Source organism: Castor canadensis, chromosome 14 (genome assembly GCF_047511655.1).
Source record: "Castor canadensis chromosome 14, mCasCan1.hap1v2, whole genome shotgun sequence".
In the NCBI taxonomy this organism is placed as follows: domain Eukaryota; kingdom Metazoa; phylum Chordata; class Mammalia; order Rodentia; family Castoridae; genus Castor; species Castor canadensis.
In genome coordinates, this window is record NC_133399.1 from 62157760 (window position 1) to 62162461 (window position 4702).

Sequence of the window (4702 nt, forward strand, 5' to 3'; positions counted from 1 at the left end):
TTCATTTTTCTGTAGCTTGAAAATGATATGCTTAGGTGTCATTTGTCTGCCATTTGTCCTGTTTGGTGTTTCCTGCGATTATTGGATTTATGGTTTGGTATCTGACATTAATTTGGGAAAAACTCTCAGTCATTATTATTTCAAATATTTCTTATGTGTCTTTCCTCTCTTTTTTATGTTCCTGCTAGTCCTGTAATGTGCATGTATACCTTCTGTAGCTGTCCTATGCTTCTTGAATATTCCGTTTGTTGTGGGTTTTTCAGTTTTTCTCTTTGTCTTTTGGTTTTGCAGGTTCCTATTGAGACACCCTCAAGGTCAGAGATTGTTTCCCCAGCCATGGCCAGTCTACCAATAAGCCCATCAAAGGTACTCTTCATTTGCCTTTCCGTGTCTTTCATCTCTGGCATATCTTTTTGTTTCTTTCTTAGAATTTCCATCTTCCTGGTTACATTGCCCATCTGTCTACTTCATCCATTAAGACCCTTAGCATATTAATCATAGTGATTTTAAATCTCTTCTAGATCTGAGTCTTTTTGATGTTTGCTCTGTTTCTTCAAACTGTGCTTTTGCCTTTACATATGTCTTTGTGATTTTTTTCTTGAAAGCTTGACATGATGTACTGCATAAGGGGAACTGTTATAGATAGGTCATTAGTGGTAGTTTCTCCTTAGGGCAGACCTAATAAGAACAGAATATTTTAACGTTTTCCATCATGATTCCTTTTCCCCTTCCCCTGCTGGAAACATGAGATTTTTCTGCCGAATTTGGCATGAGAACCTGGTGAATTCCTGTTGTAGAACCCACAAGTGAGTGGGGCCAGCACAGCAACTGGGTTCTCTGGGGTTTTAATTCTTAGACTTGTCTACAGTGAATCTCCAGCAAGGGTTCCCACTGGGATTGCTGGTAAGTAAGTTGTAAATCAGTAAGTTGTAATTGTTTGTATTTGCTTGTCTGTCTCTCCAATTTTAAGAAGGAGTGGTGACTTTCAAGCTTTTTATTATGAAAGTTTAGAAAGCAAAGTGACTCTCCCAAGCTTTTAACAAAAAAAAAATATAGTAATGACTAAAAACTAGAATTTAGCATTGTGACCCCTAGTGTACTTAATATGAACTATCATTATCCTTTTTGATAGTCACATCAATCATGTGAATGAGAAACTGTTTTATAAACTTGACTTTTCTGGTGACAAAACTAAGATTTAGATAAAAGAAGTAATTTTTTTACAAGTTCCCATGGCTGCAAAATAGCAGAAAATGAGTCTTATGAACCCACCACCCAAGCACTTAACCACTGCTGTAACTGCCTCTCAGTTTCTTTTAGCTATATTCTTTAACAAAGACACAATATGCAGTTAGTCAGGTTGGATATTGCACAACTCTAGGTAACACTGTTTACTTTGTGAATGATGCTCTCAAAAGGTAACCAGCATGCAGCCTGTACAATTTTTTGTGAATCTGCATGATCTTTCTAGCTGTTTCTGTCCATCATCCCTTACCAGTTCTGCCAGCATTTTTATAGTTTTCTCTTTGAAACGCCAATGCATACTCTATTCTTCTTCCAAGTTATCAATTAACACAGGTACAGTGAAACGCAGGCCTCTTGGGATCACAAAACTAAGATGTGAATGTTGAGCATTCACGCTCACAGACAGCATGAATTCTCTAATATTTCTTTAATAATCTTCCAAGTATCAAACCCAGTACTAGACCTGAAACAGGTCTTAATAAATGCAAGTTAACTGGTTGTACAATCTTCTAGGAAAAACTATAAATCACATAAAGGGATCTTAGGAAAACATTCAGAAATATTTTATAAAAGCATTAAGCTTATCTCAGACTATAAATTGAAATGCGGTATGGTAGGTGGATATTCTGCAAATGAGCAAAGGCAGTTACTAAGTATCTGTGCTGATGAAAATTTAAACTAAAGTTCCTTTGCTCTGGATCTATAGAGGAGCCAAAACAAAGTGATTTGCACTTATATGAATATTCAATTTTGTGAGCTGGTCCAACTGCAATGCAAATTACTGACAGTTTTAGAAATGATTTAAGAGTATGATTATTCAAATTCCTAGAATAAATCAAATAAAGTGATATGAATAAAAAATAAGACTGTAAGTGGTGATGCTGTTTTCATGTGGTTGTTTTTTATTTGCAGACCTCTGCTCAATTCTGGGTATCTCTAAATTTGATTCCCCATATACAGGTAGCAAAACTAAGATTCAGAGAGGGATGATTTGTTCAAAATGTGTGATGAAGTAGGAGGAAGCTCTGTACTTTAATACTTTGTCAGACTTAAACAAATTTTTCATGAAAAAAATGAGATAGTGTAACACATCTGTGTTCATCTGTTTTCTGTTAGCTGAGTAGCCGGTGCCAATCCAGTTTTAGGTGGAACAGAATATGTTAAGTAGATAATGAGTGTTATGAAGAAGAGAAAAATAAATCTTTTATTGCAAGTACCACAATAACATATGCACACACATTATGAACATATTCATGCAGAAATTCATTAAAAGCAAAGGAGCACTTAAGTTTATCATCTCATAAATATAGACTTCCAACTAGCTTCTGATTTATTTAAGAAAGTAAGTGGCTGTAAAGCTATGCATTGATCTCTAGGACAAGAGAAAGATTCCATAAGTCTGTTTTCCAGGTGTTATAAGGCAGGCTGGATATGAAGAGGAGGAGGAAGGGGGGAGACAGAAGACCTGCCCAGGGCTCAACAGGATTCATTTCTCTGTGGCAAGCTAAAGTCTTTAGCCACCTATGAACTCTTTCTAGGAGCAGGTGAGTGTACAAATCCTGTCCTGCTCCTCCAGCTTCCACAGCTTTCCTGCTACCCAGAGCATTAAAGCTTTTCGTGGAGGAAAGAAATGTTTCCCTGAATTAACAGAAATCATTTCATTGGAGACAGTGAACTATCAGTAATTTTCAGATCAATTTACATGATATTTCACTTACTTTATGCAGCAACTCATTGCCCCTCCACCTGACTGCACTGATAACACGAGTCCTTACAATTAAAACTTTTCTTCTTCTCAAAGCTGCTGTTTCTGATGGTTATATATTGAGATATCTCTCATGGATGCAAAGGTTTAACCATTCTTCTGCCACACAGAGAGGCTTCACTTCAGAGCTGCATAATAGGTGGGAAATGAATCAGCCTTTTCTTGCTATCCTGTTTTTATCTCCCAGTTTCTCAGATAATCAACATTACCTCCACAAACCTCTGTTCCAGCCTTGTAATGTAGATAGGAAATGGTATGGTTATTTTAAATAAGGAAACCTTTTTCAAGCTTTTTAAAACAACAATGGAAACCTGAAGACAATGCATCAGTGGCAACTACCTATATTACTGCTTATGTTTACTCCTTGGTTCATCAACTTATTTGTTCATTTAATAGACATTATAGATGTTTAATCCCCAGTAGGGTTCTATGCTGACTCCTGGAGGTTGGGAGATAAAAGACAGATGTTGGGCTCCCCCTCATGAAGTGATCTGTGAAAGAGACTGACCCATGATCAAGGTTAAGATAAGTGATTGAGCAGAGGGGAAACAATGCAGTGGGGTCACAGAACAAAGGCAGCCATTGCCTATGGAGTTCACTGTACTCTGCTCCAATTGTCCTTCTAATCTAACTTATTACAAGACAGAGACAGAGAGAGAAAGAGAAGGTACACAGAATGAGAATAAACTTTCTAACATTGTATATCTAATAAATGCTGCAAGTGTGATCCAGATATGAAAATGTGCCAGGCATGGTGGTGTATGTCTGTCATCCTGGCTCTCAGAAGACTGTTGGGAGGATCTAGAGTTCAAGGCCAACCTGAACTACATAGTTACACAGCAAGACTCCATCTCAAACAAACAACAACAGCCACACAGTAAAAACCAAATAGGGAAGCAAATTTCATCATCATTACTATTTCCTTGCTTTGTGCTGTCCTCTAATTAAATTGCCATATGATTACATTTCTCTGTCCTTTTTCCCTAACATACACCATCCTCTTCTTTCTAGTTATTTGTTGATTCTAAGATTTCTAGTTAAGTTGATTCTAGTGAGGGCTAGAGGAGTAGTCATAGTCATACTGAGGCGGGGAAGTGGGGAGTAAAGCTCCAATAGTAAGATACAGACTTAAATCTAACCCCAAGCAGCCAGTGTTTATTGTCAGTGAATTCAGCCATGTGTCTCACAATGAAAAGATACTTATTTTCACATTTCTTCTTTAGCACTGTATTTGTCCATCTTGGGAGCATATCAGCTATCTAGCACCAGAAAGCTCTCTAACACTCGGCAGCTTAACATAATGACCAGTTTCTTAGCTCCCATCTCTGTGAATCAGCAAGGCTCTACAGGGCACCCTCACATATTTGGAAGTTAGCTGTGAGTCAGTCAGCATGGGATGACCTCATGTAGGATGTCTAGGTTGTCTCGACTCACTCTGCACCTATTTCATCTTCTGGCAAGCTGGCCTGCTATGTTTTCATGGCTAAGGCAGGAACAGAAGTGGAAATGTGAAAGCTCTTTGTCAGTCCCCAGCTCACACTGCACCTATCAACATTCTAGAAACAAGGCACATTTCAGGGGAATTCCAAGATGGCGGCTAGAGGTAGGAAGCAGAAAGCGACCCTCCTATAGTGAAATCTTGGAGAGACGCTGGAGACACACTTTGCAGGCATAATCACCGAGAAAAGGCAT